Source organism: Anguilla rostrata, chromosome 9, assembly GCF_018555375.3.
Source record: "Anguilla rostrata isolate EN2019 chromosome 9, ASM1855537v3, whole genome shotgun sequence".
Lineage (NCBI taxonomy): Eukaryota > Metazoa > Chordata > Actinopteri > Anguilliformes > Anguillidae > Anguilla > Anguilla rostrata.
The window spans coordinates 50,275,188-50,299,971 of NC_057941.1; the positions used below are offsets into that span (position 1 = coordinate 50,275,188).

The 24,784-nt window shown below is 44.2% G+C and overlaps 1 long non-coding RNA gene across 1 annotated transcript in view; it reads left to right on the forward strand.

The window, feature by feature from the left end:
• The first annotated feature begins 292 nt into the window (after nt 1-292).
• The window catches only part of LOC135264060 (uncharacterized), a 49,984-nt gene continuing 25,492 nt past the window's right edge, over nt 293-24,784 (forward strand). The window contains exons 1-2 of the long non-coding RNA XR_010332588.1: nt 293-556; nt 3,678-3,775. This is a non-coding gene — a long non-coding RNA (uncharacterized LOC135264060). The remainder of the gene's footprint in view (nt 557-3,677; nt 3,776-24,784) is intronic.

The following is a 24,784-nucleotide window of genomic DNA, read 5'->3' on the forward strand; positions in this document are numbered from 1 at the left end:
TATTAATACGATTACTTTCCAGATTATTTGCCAAAATACAATACATAAGAGCTTGCACTTGGTTAGAGGCCAGCGGGGTTTTATTTACAGTGTTCCCTGCAAACTCAGCGTCGCCTGAAGTAGCCTACCTGTTCTGCTCAGGTATTTTTGCTACCTGTGCACTGGTTTTCCGCCTCACCAGCGCGCGCCTGGTCAACTGGGAGTGGCGTTCGCTGTTCAAAGCATCATTAAGTCATCTGCCGCGGAACACTAATCAGCTATGATAATTTTTATTAAAATATTCAAAACCTGATTGGCTACGCACCAGGTGGAGAAAATGGTCATTCACAAGCTAGAGGAAACGTCTGGAAGCATGAACATGTCTGTATGATTAAAATGTATATTCAGACGTTAATTTTAATAATATAATAATATTTTTTTTCGAATATCAAATCTAAGACTTACAGACTAGAAAACATGGAGGACATCGATCGAATCTGGAGGACGAAACGTAACTTTGCATGGCTGAAGCAAGTAATTGCCACAAATTATTTGAGAAAACGGACCCGTGTTGACGGTAAGCAACCACGTTTTATTGACTTCCTGAGTTGTTGATGCTAGTTATTACGTTAACTTATGGTCAGTGCAAAGCAATGTGAAATCCCAGTTATATGTTGCTTTACTATGTTCAGACCTGCCAAGTGTATCATGTAATTATCTTAGTTGATTAAGACAAGACAGAGAGCCTGAGGCTCAGAGGTGTTTTTTGTTTGGTTTTGTGTTGTGTTTATTTGTGGGACTGATGTAATGGCTACATTCTGGAAGTGACTCGTATTTTTCTTGTGGGAGTGTGGCATGAGTGTGGGTTAACAAGGATGTTTGGCTACTGTTTTAAGTTAGATTGTCAACTAGCTAGCACGTTGATAAATCCGGGTATCTTTGCGTATGATCCTTCTCTAGTAACCAAGTCAGAGAAGGCTACACATTTTATGTGCGCATAAACTTTTATGTATGTCGGTTTACATCAATGTTAAGATTACAGCATAGAATTAACATTTTACAGTTCGCAGTGGTCGTAAGCAGCAGGCCTGAAAACTCGCTGCAGAAATCGCACCGTGGTGCGTGGAACTCTGCATAGCAGCTGTTTCGAGCGCTCCTCTTGCAAGCGTTACGTAATGAGCACCTGCTTTACGGCATGCGGATCAGACAGTGCCGCCTGTGATCCGTGTCTGTATGGCGAAGCATGTAACCACGGAAAAATACTGCCGCTTCAAGCGTAAAAGTTTCATTTTTTTTGCATCCCCTGTGTTGATTTCAAGTCTGGGCATATGCCTGTGCCAACATTTTTGAAATTACGCGCAAGAGCAACACATCTGTGGCTATTACAGTAGGTCTAGTTTGAAAAATAAATCTTGTATGTTATGTAAACAATCGGTTCAAATTAATTACACACAATAGCTGCCAACGGGAGGGTAATATTACCCCTCTGTCTGAAACTGTATGCAGTAATTGTGCCTCATTTGAAGTATAATAAAGTCATAATTCATGCATTATAGTGATTATTCAACCGTTTTATTGCATTTGCTGTTTGATTCTCGACTTCCCGTTGTTTTAGGAATCAGGTTAATTCTGGTCCCACCGTACTGTTCTGCATTATGTAAGAGGCAAGCAAGGCAGAAATGCTGTCCTCAGCATTTCTTGGTGCTGTTTTCGTGAGAGGTAATGTGCTTTCATGGCTTACCGACATAAATTCTGTGGTGGAATATTATTTTTTTAAATTTTCCTTGAATAGTATCATGAAAAACAGTATCATGGCTGAAGGGAGGTGAGGGTTGATCTGCTGTCTTCCAAAATAATGTACTAGTCAGGAACAAGCACTGGACAGGTTGCCTTTATACCCTATAAAGCTTCTTAACAAATGGACACTGGCTTCAGTGTAAAAGTCCTCCTTTGCTATCCTGGACTATAATAAATATCATCAGGCCTATAGCGCATATTAGCTTTACTCTAATGGGCAGTCTGGGCTTCATGTTTAGGTTTGGATTGGCCCAGATCCCAGGAAGTGTTGAGAATGATGAATCTTGTGTTTTTTTTTTTAATCTTTTTTTTTTCTGGTCTGAGAAAGTGACCTCATCTTCCAGCGCCCTGACAAGCTACAAAACTTGCCCAGGTCACATGGGGCCTGCTCCCAGACAACTTTGAGCCTCTCAGGAGCTGACTAGCGCCTGCTAACATTCTCTGCATTAAGCTGAGCGTGACTGAGTTTGTCAGAGTCCGGTAAGGACACAAATGTGCTCTATTAGCATTAGAAATACACTGTTAGAGCAGTTTTTACCCTGACGACTTAGTGAGCTCAGGACTCAGTGAGTTAGTGTGTGTGCTGCAGCCCCACTACTTACTAAAATAGACTATGACATGTTCATGTACGAAAATAAGATTTTAATTGTGACAGTGAAGGCTATGGACACAGATTTAGGGGAAAATGTGTTGAACAGATGATCAGGAAGGAAGCTGTTATTGTACATTTCTTTAAACAGCTCAAATAGCACGAAGGACATCTGTTTCAGATAGTTTCAGTAATTACAGTTAGGTAGGTGATTTCCCTTTTATGCTGTACGTGAAGAATATACAAAGCAAGGAAATGTCAAATCCAGTGTCAAAGCCTCATCAGAGGGAGAGAGACTAGGAGAGAGATAGAGGGAGAGGGAGAAGGAGGAAGGGGGAGAGAGAGATATTTTTTACTATTTTTGATGTTTCTTTATTGAAATGCTGATTTTTCCACAACTACCTTAAACCCTATCCTAGCCACCTATTCACAAGCCCACAAACCACTCCTACCCACCCCCCAAAAAACCAATGCAACACACAGAGAGGATGAGAGACACTGGGGAATCCATGCAAAGGATCTGGGATAGCCATGGCGGGTGTTGACTGAAGCCTTTACGTGTGTTTCTTCATTGTTTGACTGAAGGCAGGGCGGCCTTGCGGATCTGAAAGAAAGGATTACAGCTTCGTATCGGTGCTCTTTTACTCCCCAAGCCTGATTAGTGTGTGAATCACGGTGTGGGAAAGACACCGATGCTCTCCAGCCAAAACACATCAATAATTCAGAGCAAAGATAATGAGGAGGGAGAGGGAAAAAAAAAAAGATATGAGTGCACCAGGCCCGAGTCGGTTATGTATCTGAAATTTGTTAACTCTCTAGATGCTGGTGAAACAGCCTGACGGGCCAAAACGTACAGTCATACAAAAACACAGACTTGTGAGTATTTGTCAAAATGGCCATTGCAGTGATGGGCAGGGATTTTACTGGCATTTAAATTGTCAATAATATGAAGTTAAAATTGCACTGCGTTTTGTATTTAGCTGTTAAAAATTGCTGGCAAACTGTACAAATGGAAGGTAAGGATTTTGGATGTCCAGATCCCCCCCCAAATTCCATATCTGCATCTAGACTCCCCATACATGCATGTGCTCTCATTAATCTTATCTAGAAAAACCATGTACCAGCTACTCTAAATTTGGAGGGCGATGATGATCCAGCATTCATCATCATCATAATAATAATAATAATAAAAATGTTTCTGAAGCATGTTTGTAGAACCCCAGTGCCCCTGAAAAGAGGAATGTGTCTCAAACTCATAGAATGATGCGGTGTATTAATAATCTCTTCCCATTTCCCCTCTACTGAAATAAAGGAAGCAAGAGCTGCTGTCGGTCCAGTCACATCATTGGCAGGCGGACATTTTGGCTCTAAGCTAACAGCACATTGGAAGCCTCATTCTCAGCGATCAAGGTAATGTTTTACACATTATCCTATATTATATCAAAACTCTAGCTTTTTGAACAGAGTGCCATTTCCTGCTAAATTCTCTTGTGGGTTATTTGTGGAAGTGCCCGGCTACCCAAGTTTGGTGTCTCCCCTTGTCTCGTCCTGCCAGCAGTTACCGAACCCCTTGTGCAGAAATAATTTGTCCAATTTTATTACTCTGTTAGCTGCTTCAGTGATGTGGCCAATGTCCCAATGCACCCAGATAAGAGTCAGAGTCTGAGGCAGGGCTGGGTCCAAGGATGTCAGTACAGTGCAGGACACACACGGACACTACATTACATTACATTACATCAGTGGGCTTTCAGGTCCAGAGTGCCTGGCAATTTAAGACAGCTTAAGTGTGTTCGCCTTATTTACAGTATATAAACAACTGGGGCGGTCCTGGCAAAGAACATTGCCAGACCAGTGAGTCCACACACGCACACGCACACACACACACACACAAAACCACAAACAGACGCACAGACACACATACACACGTGCACACACACACACACACACACACAAACCTCAAATGCTGACCTCATTATGTGTGGGCTGTGTAAGGTAATTAGATTATGCATATTCCAGCTTTCCCAGAGGAAACTGAAGCAGATTCAGGGGGTGACTAAGCCAGTTCCACAGAACCACAATTAAAATCAGTACCGGATTCTGACCCTCGACTCGGACCCCCCCCCACTGCACAGAAAAACAACATGACATCTGCACTTTTTTCAAGGCCAGAATCCTTCAATATGCAGAGTTCTGTCTGCAAGTAAATTGATTTCTCTGGGACCAAATGTGTTTAACTGTCACCTTCATGAGAGTCTTAAGATTGTTTCAGTCTGTAACAGGATGTGCTCTTCGTGTTGATAGATTTTCTGGGTGTCAAATAATGTTTTGACAGCCACAACTTTCTTTCATGCCAGTGTTCTGAAGCTGGTGCAGTGTGCTAAACAGGCAAACTGAACGAAATGGCAGAGGGTTGCAAAAGTATTTTTTTATTATTCAGTTCTCAGTCTTCCCTAAATGAATATATTGACCGTTCCCCATGCATCCAATCTTGAGTATTGTCCTATGATACGATAATACATACCCAAAACCCGCTTTTAAAGTTACTGTTCACGCATTTCATTTCCAGTTTTGAACTTCCTGAGTTCTCTTAGTAATGGCACAGCACGGGCTGGTAAACAGAGCTGTCACTGCAGAGATCCGTAAACAAATTGGGAAGAAGAAGCACCCTGCTGATGTTCTACTGACTCTGAAACTGAAAAAGAAAAAAATGCAAAGAAACCCAGGAAGGCTCAGCTGCACTCTTTTAGATAAAGTTTTTTTTTTGGTTTCAACTTTTGCTCCAAAATAGTGAGTTAAAATGTAAGCATGGTCTTTAGCTCTTTAAAGTGTGAGATCACAAATATGATGTTTAGAATGTTAGAATGTTCTTAATAGAATTTACATTCTAATGCTGATGTAACAATCACTGCTGGTAACTGAAAGCAATGGAGTTCTAGAACCCTGGCTTAGAATGTTGAAAAGACATTCCAAAAAACCAGCAGTTCAAAGAGATAAACCCACATTGGAAACCCAGCCCCCCACAGTTAGATGCCAGGGTCCAGGTTATCTTATCCTTAACCCAGTAAACAGACTGAGGAGCCTGAACTGGTGTGGCTGTCCAAATCAGTTAGATAGAAAACCAAATGAATTACAAGAAGACAGATGTGTCCGTTGGTTGGGTGGACCGACAAAGGTGGATATGAGGTCTAAAATATGTACGTCGCTTTGCGAAAAGACAGAATAATTTAATGTAATACAAACATTAGGCCTAATGCTTGGCTTGTGATACTTCAAGGAAATTGATGTCCACCCAACTCTTTCCTGTAATAAAACACGACTTGTCCTATTTTATTGTACAGGTGATTATGGTTATGGTGTTTTCAGTTACAGACAATTATTTAAAAAATACTGCTCTTTCAGACTAATACCAAATATGGAACAAACGCTGCAGACGTGATGTAATAATATATGCCCCTGGGTTTACGAGTCATGTACTGTGGGGAGTACAAGGTTCCTGGTTTTATTAACCTGCTTCCTATGACATTTATTTTGGTGTGCTATGGTGAGTGGATTCTGTAAACGATACTTTTAATTTATGGTGTTTTGTCTGTCTCACAGGACACAAGTTATTGTTTTAAACTCAAAAGTTAGGTCTGACATAAATTGATTCCTAAAAACAATTTAGATATGTGCACCTTGTTTCCTTGAAAAATATATTTCCTCAAAGACCCACGGGTTTAAATTGTCTCCTTCATTGCGTGTAACCATTTCAAATGTGTACATTAGCCAGATGAAACCTACATCGTTCATATCAGCTGCAAACTCACGTTGTCTTCAGTAGGACGGTGTTTGCACCTATGGTAGATAATATGGTTTGGAGGCATAAGACACCAGCTTTGATTACAGAAGGGTGTTGGTGGCCATTTCTTTTTTTTAAATGGTACCATAGTTTCAATGGATAGAGAAGCTGGGCATTCATGTTTTACTGGTGTTTCTGAATATGTGTTCATTGCCTTAGTTTTCTGTTTAGTATTGTTGTTCAGGGGTTTTTGAATAATATTCTTGATGAAAATAGGCGGCTGTCGGTGTGCTTTGATTTGACTGATTGGGATAAACAGTAGCCACCCTAAATATTTGCTTGGCCTAAAATTCTCCATTGTTTCCAACGGTATATTTCCCATGGGTACAGTATCATGGCCTTACATGGCCTATTTCTGTAACTGATTTCTTCTTAAATATTTCAAAAATAAACAAGATCATTTCACCCAACTGAGCATTGGGTTACTGCAATAGATTGGTGGCCTGTCCAAGGTGTCTTCCTGCCTCTCACCCAATGCATGCTGGGATAGGCTGCAGCACCCAAACCCCATAATAATAATATGGAGTCATCTCTCATATGCATGTCTGACTAAGACACTAAACTTCACACAAAAAAGATGGAGCATTCAGCTGTAATGTGTTGAAAGGCACGCATCTATCCTTGATGGGTGCTTAGCATTTATGTGCTGAGTCAGTTTTGTTGTGTGTGTGTGTGTGCACGTGTGTATTCACCAATAGGCCATGTTCTCTTCCTGCAAAGCTATGTGAATTTTGCCTCAATCATTTATGATCATTTTTTTCAAAGTATGGCATGCATTCTCGTGGATCCACGGGAGTTGGCCAAACAGTCTGTTTTGCATTACAGAATGAATCCATGTTGTGAAGCGCAATGCATGATATTCATGGACACTGTGCACGTGCATCAGGGCCTCTGCAGGACACTTCCAGGAGTGTATTTCACTTATCTTTCTGGTTCAACTCCCACCTCTCCCTCTCTCTTTCACGCTCGCTCTCAGTCTCTCTCTCTCCTGCGTGCTCTCTCTCTCTCTCACGCTCGCTCTCTCTCTCTCTCGCTTCCTCTCGGTCTCTCTCTCCTGCGTGCTCTCTCTCTCTCTCTCTCTCTCACTCTCTCTCTTGCTTACGTTCTCTCGCTCTTTCTCCCTCTCTCATTTGTGATAGTTTCCTTTTGCACATTTATCTCTGTCGCACAAATCCTGTTGTTCAAGATTAACTGTGTAGGAGTCTGAGAACAAGTCACACAGAGCATCTTTCAGGCTACATTTTCACAACACTTTATTTGACATTTTTCAACAGCTGGGATGGACCATTTGTTGTAAAAGTTCTTTTTAATAGAGTTCTCAAGTTTCCCATGGCGGCATATTTAATTTAATAATTAATTTTTTTCCTCAAGGCCAGAGTGTGGGTCAGAACATTCATTTGCTATTGCCCGAGTCCCTTGTCTGTATGACATTAGGGTATCTTTTTTAAAATAAAGGTATCTTTATTAGCCATGAATATACATGTTATTACATATGTGAGCTGGAGAATGTTATTGAACCTACATTGGTGGTATAATTCAATAGAGATTTTATATCTACTTTGGCTAGTGAATAGGTGCGGCAGTGTAGTGTAATGGGTAAGGAACTGGTCTTGTAAAACTAGAGGTCACGGGTTTGATTCCTGGGTAGGACACTGCCATTGTACCCTTGAGCAAGGTGCTTAACCTGCATCGCTGCCATGTAAATGCTATGTAAAAGTTGTGTAAGTCTGAATAAGAGCGTCTGCTAAATGATGTAATGTAATGGAGATGTCATGGCATGTCCATCAAAGGTGTATCAGGCTAATTCAGAATGACTGCTTGTCCGTAGAGGCTTCAGGCCTGTTTACAGGCAGTCTGGTATATGGACTGGCCGCTGCTAAATTTAAGATGTGAAATACCTCATCGTGACTGAACCTAATTCTTGACAAGTTCAGAGGTCGTGACTATCAGTCTTAATTTGCTTGACTGGGGGTATTTTTAAACGCAACGGCCTCATCTGCACCTTCCAAAAAACGACACTGCGTTAGACCTCCAAGTGCGGTATCCGCAACTCAAAGCTGGAATTCACAGTAAAACACTGAAATGTGCTAACATTTAGCATTCCCAGAGGAAGCGCGGTACGTAGCGCTGGTTGGTTTGCATAATTATAAGGCCCACGGAAAACAACGCGTTTCTGAAATCGCTTCCAGATGAAACAACAAAAGTTTTATTAAATTGAACGTATAAAGGGGCAACAAATAATAATTTGCTGTTGGTGCCCAAGGTTTCAATTTTTTGTGATTGCAACAGTACATGAAATGCTGGAATGTCAAACATAATCATTGCTTTTTGCAAAACTTAGAGACAATAAAAAGGCAACTCTTGCAGAGATGATTTGATCTCTATTGGGGATCCTTTGTTTGTGCAGTTTAACATGTGGTAGAATGTAGATACTGTACAGTTGAGCAGAAACTTCCAACCCTGGAGACATGGTCTGCTAGTTTTCATTGTTACGGTTTTTTTTTTTTTTTTTAATTGACCATTGATTAAAGCAGTTTATTGCGCAGTTGCTGTTTCTAAGGTGAAAAAAAAAAATCCATCCACACCCTGCGTCTCTCCAGGACCAGGGCTGGGGAGCCCTGGCGTACAGTACACAGGAACTCATGCTCAGAGATTCCGAAATGTGGCAATCCAGCGTTCCAGAGTTTACTGGAGCTGAGGGGGGTAGTGAAACGCTGGGCTCAGTGGCGCCCCCTGTCTGATGCACAGGGCACTGCCGGAGTGTGTTTGAAGATGCACTGGGGACAGAAGCCGAGGCTTTTCTCCTTGTTCATTGGCCCCGAGCCAAAATCTGTGTGTACAGTCCTCTGGATGTGTTGATGAGAGAGGGGGGATTGCTTTCACGCCCGGGGGTACTGGAATGTCTGACGAGCGGGTGACAGTTTTCAACATGTCTGCCCCCAATACCCCCCCACCCCCCCCACCTGTGACATACCTGCCTGTTCCTCATCTACAGCGCACAGAGAGGGAGGGAGAGAGAGATTACCATGATGTCATTCTGAAAAATCCATACGTGTGTTTGTTGGCGTATGCGAGAGGCTAGGCAGGAAGGGAGCTTGACTTGTTTATGTTAATGTCTGTTGCAGATGTCCACCGTAAATGTCACAGATTCACAACAGCCCAAGCTGTCAGACGTGGCTGCGGGGGGCTCTAATTTAATGGCATTAGAGTGGTGTGCTTTTCTGACCTTCCATCTCAGTATCTTGGCTCGGTGTGCACCACCTTGACAAATGTTTGTTCATTTAAAGCAGGAAGTGGAAGAGGGAGAGAGGGAACGGGAGGGAGAGAGGGGAGACTGGCACTGCGGACAGCAAGATGGGTGTTGTAGGGGATCTCATTCGTTCCATTCGTTTCCCTGGCGTCCCAATCCCAGACCTCAATGTCTTAATAGGGGTGGGGGAACAACACAACCCCCCACCCCACCCCCTCCCCAAACTCAGCCACAGTACATTTGGGAGAGAGAAAGCCCTCGTGGTCTGGTCCTCCATCTTACTTTAACGGCTGTCTGCAGCCTGTATGTGTGTGCCTGCAATAAAAGCCAAACCCTAGCCATGACTGGCAAGCCTCTCTCCTTTATTACAGTATTACAGTTATTATGCACCCAGGACCGATTTCAATACTGGTTTAAACCGGTTCAGCCATCAAAAATGTAAAATGTGGATTTTATTTCATGGTATTTAATGCCTATGAATATCCCCTTTTCTTCTGAAACAGCTGGAGGGAACATTCCCATCAAATAATCCAATGAGAAAGAGCAAATACTTGTTCTGTTTTTTTTTTTTCACAAAAATAACGAACATTTAACATATATTTTATTCTCTTTATTTTTTTATAACAGCAAACGGCTTTTCAAATGACTAATTATGAAGCTAAAGCTGACTTGGCTAATTGAGTTGAATTTTTAACTTGGTTCTCTTTGCAAACGACTGTAATTATTTATTTGCATTTAAATGAGAGCCTGCATTTTTAAAAATCTGTGGTTGTCGTATAAACTGTTCCTCGTCAAATTTGACCACGTTGATCTGAACTTGTGAAGCCTGTGGCTGAAACGTGCTCTTTGCACACGAGCACCATTTCACCTCTGCTTCTCCCCCTCTCAGCCAAAAAATCCTGACAGGAAGCGGTAGCAACTTCCCAGCATCCCCCCCCCCCCATCACCACCATTTTGTGTGCAAAATGAGCCCCCCTTTGCGTCCCGCTCGCTGTCTGTTTTGCACATAATCATTCCTCCTCCGTGTCGACTCCTCCAGGATAATAGCCATTACACGCACGGAGGATGCCTGTCACCGCGGGATATGTGTGACTTTTTCCCACTATTTTTGCAAGGAGAGAGAGAGACACACACACACACACACACACACACACACACACACACACACACACACACACACACACACTAAACTTTGGCCCGTACAGTGCAGCAGCTGATTAGCACCTGGAACGGCTGTCTCCTTCGGAAAAACTTACGCGGGCTCTCTCTGGCCGTCCCGGAGCCCCCACCGAAACCGCAGCGCGCCCTTCCGCTGGGACTCGATAAAAGGGATCGCCGTGTTTGCGGAGCCAGAAACCCGTTAATGAACCCTCCTTCCCCCCCCTGGAGGAGTCTGCTCCCATTGGACGGCCAGCGATGGGGCTCGCGGGCCTGAAATGCACGACGATATAATCTTCAAAGGTTCGGCAAAGGTGGAGAATGAACATGCTACTCTTAAACCTCGCTACCCAAACACACACGCACACACACACACACACACACCACACACACACACATCCTCACAAAGCCTCACAAGGACTCGTTGCTTGCGTTGTTTTCTCGTCCAGGACGAGAGGTTTCTAACAAACCCCGCGATGCCACGGGGAAGAAGTTGAGAAACGGTTTTAATTTCATCGTGCTTACGCCATGCCTTCTCATTGTCTCCACATTAACTCGAACCAGGCTTAACTCTGTAGTGAGTGCCTGAAAGGCTTTAACTCTTTTGTTGGTTTAAGATCACACGTGATTGGAATGTTCTCAACTGAACATTCTAATGCTGATGTCACAATCACTGCTGGTGACTGAAAGCAGCGGAGTTCTAGAACACTCACTTAGAATTTTGTGGGGAAAAAAACATTCCAAAGAATTCCAAAAAAACCTACGCTTCAAAGAGATTAGTGGTCTGCTGGTGGCCCTCTGTGCGAGGGCTCTGACTTGAAATTTTGAAAAGACGTTCCAAAAAAACCTGCTCTTCCAAGGGCTGAAGAAACACGAGTAACCTGCTCTGTTCAGGGCTTTGCAGGTTTGTCCTTAACTGTGCCCTCCTCCTACATGCTCTTCTGCAAGGATATAGGCCGTTTAAATTTGTTGAGGTTGAACTTAAAAGAGCATGTGGAGAGAGCTGGTGAGCAGGGAGAACACATGACCCCGGCAGAGGCATCCCACATTAATCCAGAATTAAGAAAACCTCCCAGATCAAAAGGACAGATTTAAAAAAATACATCGGCCGTCGTTAAAAAGAGGTCACGGCACCCCTCCGGGGGATTCTTCAGTGCGGACATCACGGCCCACGCCCGCTCGGCTGATTTAGGGTTTGTTCTTTATTAAGTATAGGCTCCTGCGGCGAACATTTTGTCTGACTGCAACGCAAAGAAACCTGCTGCACTCAAAAGACATTTTTTGTGAGATTTTCAGCATTTGTATTTCTCTAAGTATTTCTTTAATATACAAGACACATTGAGACATATAGATGTATTCAGTTCACACCAATGTACAGTAGTAAGTTCATACCAGTGTACAGTAGGTGATGGTTTGGGCTTGTAGTTTGCTGAACTGTTTTGAGTACCCACCTCTGCACTGTCTCTGTCAGACAAATAAATCCATCATAAAAGAGTCTGAAATGAACAGGTAGATGTGTGTTACCCGTCTTTCTTTTTTTGTGGAGTTCTACACACGCGTCTACCCGTTCCTCTTGGTCTCTTTCAGGGGTTGAATTCTATTTGTTTGACACACAGAAATGGCAAAATGGAGGGTGGAAGCTAGGCGGTATTTTAATGGTTCTCTGCAGCACGGGGGGGAAAACTGGAAAGATAAATACACTCCACAGATAAGCTCAGCGTGCTCTCGTTTGTACTCTCTCCTTTTCGTTTGTTTCCATGGTAATTGACGGGAGTGTGGCCCCAAAGGACAGATGACTGGGAGTCTTTTCATCTCCGGGTTTGTTTGTCTGCTCTTGGGCTCAGTTCGGATGCTTTGTATTTTCATTGTGTCAGTCAACGTTATCTTCTTTAACTATGAATAGAATTACCTGGACTGGGTTTGTGAAGGCAAAAAAAAAAAAAAACACTTCAAGACTACAGGCCTACACTGAAAAAAAGTATTAATTGGATGAAATGTAAAATTTAACTTCAGTTTTGTTGCACCTGTTTTTTTGTTTTTTTTCATTGAAATGAATCAAAAAAAAAAATGTATTTGAGAACCTAAAAAAATACAGGTGTAACAAACTGAACAAAAAATGTTAGGTTTATCCAATGAAACATTTTGCCTTCATAACCACACGCAAAAATATTTGTCCGGTTAATTATGGTCACCGCCGGGCTCTAAAAACCATATTTGGCCGAGATAAAAATCAACTTACATTTACTGTTGAGTCACAGTTGCGAAGAAATGTTGATTTGCATCTCGGCCATACGGTCTTCAAGGAAAGTGATTAGTAGGGGGCAGGGGGAAGGCCATTTCTGAGGAAAAGGGGAAGGCTGTTTCTGAGGAAAAGCAACAAACAACGCCGTCTGAGAACTGATGGGTTGTGAAGGGGAAGAGAAGATTAAGCGATTAAGGGGACCATGGCAACGCGTAAAACCCAGATGTGCGACCTCATGCAAGGTCACTCTAACTCTTCACCCATGAGAAAAAATAATAAGAACTGTTTACTAATAACTGACAACAAATAAGGACCCCCATTTCCAGGGAAGTCAGTTTTCCCGTGATGCTTTGAAGCGAAGAGTTCGATCCAGAGTGAACACCGCTACAAAACACGTGCTACACGTTGGATAACCGTTGTTAGGTTCTGATTGACAGGCAGACGTTAATCCCTTTGAGAAACGGGGAATGTCACATTCACCAAAACCCCGGGAGCTCCTCCTAGCCATTAATGCTAACGAACCGTATTTCACTTGAGCGCCGTTCCATCATCCCCGCCGCAAAGACCTCCACGTGGAAGAGTTCCACGAGGGAGACGGGGAAAAAAGACGTGTTTACCGCGAAGCTCGGTTATTTTTCACAGCTGTCTCGACGGAGAACCGGTCCCACGGCACGCATCACATCTCAGCGGGAGCGTGGATTGGACGGACTGTAGCTGTAGGGTGGGGCAGTGATTGGTCGTTAAGTCATAGTTGGCTGTGGTCACTTTTTAAAGTGACCCAGATCAATTGGATCTAAGTATTGGTTAACTCCTCCTGAAGTTTGTCTTGTGGCAAGTAACATTTTTAAAAATGTGTTTATTTGTGCACAAAAAACCTATAAATACACAGAGATGCACTCCCATACACACACACACAGAAGGGAAAATGCTCACGGCGTTGGGGCATAGCAGATTGATGTGCAGACGTGTATTACAGTTTTGCAGCCCGGAGCCCCTTGTAGGTGGCTGACCTGGGCCTCCAGGTATCCAAACAGAGCACTGCGGCTATCCGCTTTCCTAGCCAGAGTAGCAGATCGGATCGGCGCGTAAAAAAAAAGGCATTCTGGGAATCTGGGCTTGAAGAGTCCCCCATCGTTTCTGTCAGTCAACACGCCCCGACAGTCGGTAACGAAATCGGTCGGCTTACCCTCCGGCACGAACATTTCATCTTTAAGCACACCTTGCGGAGTGGAAAATATGTAGAAAAGTTAAAATCCTTGTCGTTTTTTTTTTTCTTTCCAGAAATACATAAATAACCGCAATCCTTCTGGCTGGGTTTGCAGGGGGGGGCAAGTCAACTCTTGACAGTTAGTCATACTTCTACTGTCAGTTTGAAAAGGGGTGGGGTGCGGGGGAGCGGCACCCTTCCAAACATGAAAATAACAGTTCCTGGGCCTTGCATTTATGAAGCATCTCAGAATGGGAGTTTTAATCCAGGATCTGTTTTGTGTTTTAGCTCATATTATTGTTATAAAGTATATATACTTATTTAGCGCAGTTCTATCCAAACCTTAGCTGAGAAGCATGCCTTTTCCCCCAGTGCTTTTTGAACTGTGACTTCATGTCTACTTGTAACGCTATCTGCTTTCTGCATGCTGAAAAAAAATTACAATCGTAGACACACTGTCAGCTCTTCTGAAATTAAAATGGAAGAGTCCCACCATTTGTTGAAACCTTTAAAATGTAATCCTCTCTCAACTACGCACCTGGAGGCGTAACGCTCTTTCATCCTGCTCTGGCGGGGTCTGCTGGAGGACTGAGATGAGGACTACCGTGCTGAGGAAATGCGCTGGAGGATTACAGAAGGGGGCTCCAGAAACGTGCCTGTCTAAACTCTGAGCCGTAGGAGCAGGGATAGCTTTCACCCCACCGGGCTAATTTGCAGGAGCAGCGTGTAGCCGCGGGGCTAGCCGAAGTGTTTTCGGTAGAAGCTTGTCGGTGAGACTGTGGTGATATGTGCCCCCAGTGCAAAGGGTTCTAGAGCCAGGATAATACAAAGTCCTGAACTCGTACTGCAGGCTCTGTGCAGATATCACTGGGCTCCAGAGATTTAAGGCTTGTTTTTATCCGACTCATTACATTACATTACATTACATTACAGGAATTTAGCAGACGCTCTTATCCAGAGCGACTTACACAACTTTTACTTAGCACTTTACATTGTATCCATTTATACAGCTGGATATATATACTGAAGCAATGCAGGTTAAGTACCTTGCTCAAGGGTACAACGGCAGTGTCCTTACCTGGGATTCGAACCTACGACCTTTCGGTTACAAGCGCAGTTCCTTACCCACTGTGCCACACTCCGTCCCCGACTCAACATCTGTGGGGCTTTTGCAATATTGGTGCCTGGACGGCAGTGTACTATCGACTCTGAGGGAGGTCTTTTAACTATAATGGAGTGCATATTGCCCCTTTTAACCAAATGATGTTAGAGTTAAGACAATAACGAGTTGTGAGCTGATCTGCAGGCCTGTTGGGGTGTTGGCGTTGGCTGTACTGGTCTGTCATGGTGTTGGTATTGGTGTTGGTTGTATGGCTGGTCTGTCATGGCGTTGGGGTGTTGGCGTTGGCTGTACTGTGGGGCTGTCATAGTGTTGGAGTTGGCTGTTCTGCTGGTGTTGGTGTTTGCGGTACTCTGGACATTTTCCTCAGGACAGGAAATCAGGTCAGCTGGTCCCCAGTGGCACAGATGCTGCAGCCCTCCTTCCACAGCCGCCAGTTTCTAGAGCCTGGCGATTTGGCGGTACCACACCGCAGCTGTCTGTGGTGATGCTGTACGGAGGCGTCTGCTTCCAGATGACACTGACAGGAGCGTGAGCAGAGCAGCAGCTGTAACTGCGGCTCGATAACGAATCAGCGACTGAGTTCAGCTCGTAGGCCTCCTGTCATCGCTGAATACACATGGCAATTTTATTTTGTATCATTTTATTGCTATCCTGGCTTCTGAGCGCAGTTCTTTTCTGCTGTACAGTAGCTAAGCTGAAGCAGGCCTACCTCTTTTTTTGTCCAATCAGTATTTGCTTCAGGACCATGTGGTGCATCGCCCCATGACTACACCTAATGTTGTGGAAACTTGTTTTTCAGTTCTAGTCCCAGAGACCTATAAGTACATGGTCAATTCTCAATCCCTTCCCAGTATTCACAGACCAGGCTGAACAGCAAGAATTTAGTGGCTCTTGTTGATGGAAAGAACTCATATAATGGCAAGACTAAAGGTCAAAAACTGGCAAATAAAACTTCAACACACCTGGTGACAACTGGAGCAAGCGATTGTAAATCATTCAATTTGCGTACATCTGGTTTCAGAAAATCTCTCTGTCTTATGGGTTATTGACCCGAATACAGCCCAATATGTACGGATTGTGTAACCGTGTAACTGTCTTGCTCATGCCTAACCAATTCACTCATATAGATAAAATGGATATGGATAAAATAAAATGGAAGTAGATATGTCTTTGAGTGTGTGTACTGCACAATTAAGATATCGGCCGCTGTGTGGTGAGAATGTAACCTCTCTGGGTGATTAACGTTGGGGGTTGCTGAAGGAAAGTGGTCTGTCAAAATAAAATGGGCAACTGCTGAATGTTTTTGGTGCTCGGAACTGCTAGCGTACAACATTTCAAGGGCCAGGTTGATTGAATTTGTGGATTTCCATGACAACTTTCTGGGGGGCAGTGATTGCTTCCCGCATAACCGGAGAAAGATGTGAAGTCAGAGTCGTTGGGGGGGGTCTTGCTAATTCCGCTGGCATGGAGCTGCCTGGCTTTCATGTTGGAGGAGAGAGGTGGGGGGGGGCACTTGTTTGGTTTGGGGGGGTTAAGGAGAGCAGAGGCCTGGAACTGTGGAAGCAGAGCTTTTGCAGGCCCGCTGTCATGGAACCTCACCATTCTCCTGGTGTTCCAGTAGCCCAGCTGTCATAGAACCCCACCATTCTCCAGTGGCATGTCATCTAACAGCCTCAGACAAGCTGTAGATATTGCTGGTGTCGATGTTGGTCAGAGGTTTGTGTGTGTGTGTTTGTGTGTGTTTGGAGGAAGGGGGTAATTTAGGCCTTTTTTTTTTTCAAAAATGGAACAGTAACAAAAAAAACCTGGTTTATTTTAATTAAAAACAGTCTTATTCCTGGCAGTGGGTGAGGTACTGATAAGTTTGAGCGCTTGGCGGAGGCTGTGGGAATGCGATTTGCTCATCAGCGCTGTGCGGCCGCTTCCTTATCCAAACCCGCCTAAAACAGCTGCCTTTACCGCCAGAGCCGCTCGGGGTCACGCGTGTCGTTCCGGGGGGTGCTGGAGGGCACAGCAGCGGAGCTGAACCTGCAACATCTGATCGTAAATCCTCAGTCCTAATCACCAGCCCTTGCCTGACGCCTCAGTTCTGGACATCTGCTGATTTAGAGGAAGGTTTCGGGAGGGGGGGGGAGGGGCATTCCCAGTTCGACCAGAAGATACGACTACCTTGTTGGAATGTGTCTATTTAATGTTTAATCAAAATAATTCTAAATTATTTGCTCAGAGTTAATGCTGACGCTGCTTCTCCTAGGAAGGGTGTAGGCCACAGGCAGCTTGTGTGAAAAGGTTTAAGCCACTGTTGAGTGCTCGATGCATTTTGTTTTTGTCCTCAAACTCTGACGAAAGCACAAATTTTTACGTTTTATTAACGAAGGTCCCTTCGATTGCAAGCGGCGCCCACTGACCCTTTCCCAAATCCAGGTCATCCTCAGTGCTCAGACACTCAGCCACTGTCTCTCACTCTCCTGGCGCTGTTTCAGACGGAGGCGAAGAAGGAGCGCTATAAATCAACGGACGAACAGATGACTGGACGACCTCTGACCCCTGCGCATGACACATAAGTGCGGCCGGGTGTTTATGGCCAATCCGTGACCACCCCGCTGCAGTGACAGCCATGCTCGGCCTATCAAAGGCCTGCGTTGAGCTGGTTTACAGCAGGCAGCGGTTCTCGTGGCGGCCCGCTGATTATAATAACCGTTTCCTGTTACCGCGGGGGAATTGATCCAACACAGTGGCTGGAATAACCCGCCGTACGGCTCGCTAGCGTAAAGTCAACACTCGCTAACTCTTGGCAGCTGAGAGATTTAAATGAGTCCAAACAAAATGGCCGTCTTGTAATGTTAAGGTTTTTTTTTTTTTTAAAAGGGGATTAACACCTTCTAAGTCTTCCATTGTAGACTAAAGACTGAAACCGCATTGGCCCAGAACTTATTCGACCACACAATCAGGAGAGACACAAGTTCGTCTCTCCTGATTCTATTTTTATTTTCTTGTTTATTTCAGAAACTTTTTTTTTTTTTCGTTGTTGTTGCGCTCGCCCTTGCCAGTTCTACCCTGTTCCCAGCAGATTACCGTTTCAGACATTCTTCAGCATCGTGAGGCCTCAGTGAGTTCTGCGTTGGTGTCTCTGGTTTCTCTTTAATTAGGTTTCGTGAAATGTTTACTCATGAGAGGGCCCACTGGAATCACCGCTCGGTCGAGGCCATCTTGGCTCGATATCCTCGCGTACGCGTTACCCAAACAGGGAGTAAATCATTCCAGGGCAGTGATGTAGTGTAACCGTTAGGAAACTGGACTTGCAACAGAAAGGTTTTGGGTTTTGATTCTCCGCCAGGTTGCTGTCATTGTTCCCTTGAACTGAGAACTAAAAACAAACCGTTCCAGTAAAATATCCAGCTTTAAAATACCCACCTGTGTACAGTAAGTTACTCTTTGAATAAGAAAATTCTCATGCCAAAAATGCAATGCAAATGTTGAACGCTGAATTATCTGCAATCGCGAAAGAGAAACGTGTGATTTCAAAGTTTTGGGGCGAAGTTGTATTTATTTTTATAAAATGCAAGTGGGCATGTCAGGAAACAAAGAGACCTGCCAAACTGGCAAGCAAGGGGGGTAAACCCCAAAATGCCGTCAGTGATTTTCCATCCATACAAATGGATAGGTACAGATAAAGACAATAGGCTACTGAAAGGGGTACTATCATTAAAAAAGTTAAGAAATGAGACCCGTTGTGGAATTACGGCGTAGATTCATAACATGGAGGACGCACTTGCGTAATGGAGGCTTTTCTCACAGAATGAGCGTTTGGGGCTGGATTTTGTCAGACCTTAACCGTTTGCTTTCACGCGGCTGAAGGGATCGTTTCTGACAGGAGCGATGACGTCGTGCGCTCCTGGAGGGCCGCGATTTCAAACGCACCTCAGGAGCCCGTTCTCCCAAAAACCGCTCAAGTGACTTCTCACTCGCCCCCACGCCAAGTCCTGCTGCTTCACTTATAAAATCAAATGTTCCTATATGCAGGACTGGGGGGGGGGGGGGGAACGATTTCAGGGGCCCAAGAGAGGACAGCGATATTTCCAAGATCTGTGTGTGCCTTTTTTTCCTATTAAAGAACCCCTGTCCCCCCAACCCCCAGAAGGGCAGGGGTCAGGCCTACCTATACGCACAGAAGAAAGAAGATGTGTAGGTGTGAGAGAGGAGACAGTCTGCTGTGCAGAATGTGTGAATCTTGGCCGCAGTAAGTGCTTGAGTTTTGTTGCACTACGCGCACGTGAAGTGGCTGCGTCTTGTGGACCTTGCGGACGTGTAGCGTTGATTTTTGAGGACGTGCACAAAGAAAGCTCTGAATGACCGCAGGATACGCATGACCGCCATCTTGCGTACGTGCTCGGGTGATTTTAAATCAAGAACGATTACCAGCATAAGCCAGTGTTTGCAATGCCAACCTTTGCATGGAGCTGGCCAGTGTTTTCGTCAGTCACACGTCTCTCCCGTCTTAGCAGAGAAGGACCCCCCCGTGTGCCTCATGGCAGAGATGTGCGTGTGAGGTAAACGCTGCATGCGTCGCGTTAGGGCACAGTAAATCCACGGCGATTCCATCGCAGTGTCGAAACGTCCTGGAAGGTCTCCCGTTCGTAAACGAGCTCCTCTTTAGGGGGGGGGGGGCTTTGCGGTGGATGCAAAGCCACAGTGTCACGAGAGGGAAACATTGGAGGGAAGCATTGCTCTAATTAAGGAATCTGTTTCCCATAAGCCTTTGTTCCCCTGGATTTATGGCAATAATGATTTGGATGCTGCATTGTCTTGAGCTAAAAGGGCTTGCTGCAAATTGTAGCAAAGGTCACGGAGCGTCAAAAAATAAAGATTCCAAACGGCCTGTAGAAAAATGGGTCCAAAATTGAAACAAGGGTTCTAAGATCACAAACAAGAAAAGCTTAGGTAGATTTTGATCCAGTCAATGACATAATACTCACTTGGCCTTCCTGCAGCTCCTGATTCCAGAATTCAATCAACACAGCTGGTTCCTTTGTCGGGTCGATTGTGGTCATTGCCTGCCAAAATGTGTCCATTTGGGAAACAAAATGGACGCTCGGAATGTATTAGTAAATGAAAGGAGAGGGCAGTTGGTGATTTAAACATGGCAGTTGTACACAGCTGAGAGGGCCAATGGGCACGTCACAGTCACGCGTGACCAATTAGAAAGGGCAGCTCAGTTGAGTCAATGGTGAGTAATTCTATTAGGAAATAATGGCCAGCCTATATTCACAATTTTTTTTCTGAATAAAACTTTCTGATGTTTTAAACCCTGGTGCCAGGGAGGGTATTGCGTTGCACAAGACTGGCACACAGTGAGTGTTTTCACTGATCTGCTCCTGCTGTGCAGATCAGCTATTTCTCTCAAATCTTTGCCCTGTTTGGTCTTTGGTGAATCAATAGAGGGACTTGAATAGAATCGGACTTGAGCCATTCCCTCTTAACCAGTGGAAAAACTATTCTTCCCTGTCAGGGCGGTACAAAAACAGAACTATTGTAAGTTATTTGAGGGGTGAAAGAATGCAATAACAATTGCATCATAGACGATGTGGAATATTACATTTTTGCGTTTTGGAAGTCGTTGAATTCTGACTGGCCACATTGTACCGGTCTCGTCACCTTATGTTCATATAAAAATTTTAAAAAAGCTAACAAGCATAAAACTAAATACGCAGAACACTGTTTACAAAAGGAGGGAATGGATTGAGCCTTCATGCGTTGCTGTGGCAACATCACCAAAATTCTTTAGAATCATCTGGCAATCCGATCAGTATCCTTAACGGTGAGAATTCTGTCTGTCTACCGTTGAACCCAAAACGGTACAATTTATCAAATCTTCTGAAGTACAGCATTGTGATGATTGATGTCCTGTAATGCAGTGCCAGATACTCCGTTTACCGGTAAAAGTATTTATGAGACACAGAGCACAGGAAGAACATAAGAGTTGAGTATCTTGAGAGTCTACAGCATGTGTCTTTGCTTTGTCAGGTGATGATGTAATATCCTGTCTCTGGGAGAAAACAGTGATTTCCCCCCAAGGGAACCTTTGCTCTCCACAAGAAAAGAAAGTGTCACACTGTCTCCTCCCCTTTGTACTCGACCGGTAAAACTCCAGGATCATCCTGGAGCAGGTCATTACTGCAGATGATACACGCAGGAGCAATTATGGGCCTTTTTTACAGCAGTGAAAGTTCAGACTTGCTTAAGCTTCTCCATCCCCTCAGGTGTAGATGTTGTCTTCTGAAGAAACATTGTATCGCACAAAAACTGTTTCATAGTTCCTGTCCCAGGAGTTTTGCCTTGCCAATGTCACCCTAGGGCATGTTTTTGGGGGGTTCTGGCTTGGACCTCCGTAAAGCTGCTTTGTCACAGTCCCGTTTGCACACACACACAAAAATAGCGCCAAACAAATAAATTTGAATGGAATTGATTTTAAAACCTCTAGTGAGTTTTTACCCCTTGATGTGATCATTTTTTTCTGTGCACAAGCCAAAAGCTCCCCACAGTGCACAGCCTACAAACAATCAAATTTAATATTCATACAGTTATTATTTATTATTTTGGGTTGAATAGATTTTGATGGATGCCTCGTTAATGTTTGATACTAAATGTAAAATTTTTTGCCAAGAATATTTTCTTCCCTGTGTCATGTGTACAAATAAGGATTTAATTTGCACTGCCTAAATCAAATTATGTGTGATGTGAGTTGTTGCTATTTACTCCAGCAAAAGAGCTTGCACTGGAGGTGGATTGGAGGGGGGAGATATTTGGCACCCCATTGGCCCCCTGGTGCACATTGGGACATGGTCTTTCAACCAATCGGATCGTCCAAACAAATCCCTCCCTCCTCGGGTCTGATCCCAGACCGTGGGGTCTCATTGGAATGCTGTGCAAACATTACATCACAGCCACGTAGGAGATGCTCCTGTCCTGAGCGAAGTACAGTAGGGGAGCAATCAGTGTATCTCTCAGGAATACAAAAATACACCAAGAAGGTGCAGCATTAATTATCAATAAGTGAAATGCTAACCTAATTAATAATATATTAGTGTAATGCTAACCGAACAAACAACAATTTGTATTGTAACTAAAAGAAAGTACCAATAGGCAGAAAAATACGTCTTTATGACAGCAACCCGGCTCATTCCCTTTTGGTCTCCAAAATGCAACCCTCCGTCAATCCTGCGAACTCAGCGAAAACCGCCGCCCACTAAGAATGATTCTTCCACTCTTCCTCCGCTTTTCTCTCTCGCGCTCTGTTGTTCCCGTTAACCTCCCGGTCCCACGCCCTCTGAGAAACAGATCTACCACCCTCTCTCTGAAGGAGCGGTTCTGAGTCTTGAGTCCAGGAAAAATTTAATTTCACAATAAAACCGCAATAAAGCCCCTTGTGCCGCCCGTGTGGCCAGAGGCAGCTAGCCACGAAGAGGCCTGTGGGCCCGTGTTTGTGTTACTGGCCGCGTAGCCGCGGGCCGGAGAGTGAGGATTATTATTTTACCGTCATTTTGGACGGTAAGGTGAGATGTCTGCTGCATGTGGAGAGAAGGTGCTGGGGGGGGGCATATCATATTCACCAGAATCGTGCCCCCCCCCCCCCCGAATTTCAGTGTCACTTTTTAAAAAGTCAGTGATTGAGCAGTTTTAGAACACTGTGGATATTTTTTTTAACGAGAAACGTCAATGAAATGGATTAGTTTTGGAAGGGTATTTAGGAAAGAAGGAAACATACCAGTGAGGGACAGAGCGAGAGAGAGAGAGAGGGAGGGGGGGAGAACCTCAGATTTGAGTGGTGACATCATCAGGGACCCCCAAACTCCTGCTGAGGGTTAAATGGTGAATTGTACATCAGCTTTTTACCAGATGGTCTTTATACACATTGCTTATATAAGACTGTGCAGGTTGGCTAGAAGTCGGCCACCCCCCCCCCCCACCCCGCCCTCCCAAAAAATAAAAGTGTTGATAATTTGATACAAAAACATGGGCCTCCGTGTAGGGATGTATTTCCAGCCCTTTCCTACATTCTTTTATTATATTGCTCATTTTGACAAATTCGGGAATCAAGGCCACGATGCTCATCAGCAGTAACGACGGCTACGGATGGTTATCAACAGTACACATGGGAAAAACGTTCAAGCGTTAGCTAAACTCTGATAGAGTGCGTTTCATGTTGATAGAATACATCCCGTTAGGATTCATTAACTGTTTTGGGAGCTAATTTAATGCTAATTTTTACTGTCGATATGGATGTCTGAGTTGTCACGCAGAAATAGGGACAGTGACACATCATGTATTCCTCCCAGATTATTAAGGGAATAAGCAGACCTGTAGGCCTGGCTCGTGTCTGGGCTAAATTGATTTTTTTCCTGCTTGTGTGCTGGTTTCTTCTCCTCCGTCTGGGGACTGACGTAAATTCCATGAAGGCTTTAAAAACTTCATTACGGTGCCAGAAGAGCAACACCGGGGGGATCTCCTCCAGAAAATAAGTGTAACAATAAAAATGGAAAGCACAGGAAAAACACCTATGAATCACAAAAAAGTACAACTGACACATGATTGCATCCAATGAGACAGACTACGGAAAAAAAAATATAGAAATAAATAAAAATTCTCCCGTAACTGCCTGTGATTTACAAGGCTTTAACCTCCGGAGATAAGATGTGCTTTCTTTTATATCTGGTTTGTCTCAGAGTGAGAGACGGCCTGTTCCGTTTTAAGCCTAGCGCACGTTACGGTCTCGTGCTAAACGCTAGCTGGCGAGCGAAGCTAATGCGCGCGGTCCATAACAGAGAGACACGCCAGAACAAACACGGGTAGATTCATGGGGGTTATGCCAGTAAACCGAACCCAGATAACTTTTAAAAATGTCCCTGAATCTCCCTGTTTGCTACTATTTCTATACTGCATAGCCTGAAGCATTGAATCATGGTCATTTTACCATTTTTCTGCTTGAATTATTAGAAAACAGAGCAATAACCTTTTCCCATAATGTTTGTTACTTTTAAGGACATGTGAAAGGTTGTTGAAAATTTCTTGGCTCCATGAAAACATAGGCCACACATGCAGATTACAACTCTCGATGCATGATGTCCACCAGAGTGAACCGGTTTTTCAGACACAGTATAAGAACTAAAGGCATTTATTGTTTAAAACATGAGCTATAGTGGTCCTCGTATCTTAATGAACAAAAATACATTTAGCCTGCTCTGTTCTATAGGAATAGAAGGAACAGTTATACCTGAGGGACATTTCCACCTCCACCCACCATTTTGACCTTGAACGTATCTTCGAAACTTAGAAAAGCCAATCACACGTACCAATGTGGAGCGTATCAAGATTTCGGCAGAGGTCCAAAGAATCTGCCGTCAAGCAGATTGGAGATCAGAAATGTTTCTGGTAGAAATATACTTTGAATGCCCTGTCCACTGTAGTGGACACCATGCCTGAAACTAATAAAAGTAATGTAGTGTGGAGTGAGAGGGTCCTTCGCTGGTGTTTTACTGGTTTTCTCTTGTGTGGCGACCCAGGAACCCCCCCCCCCCACCCTGATTTCTGTCACTGGTTCCCA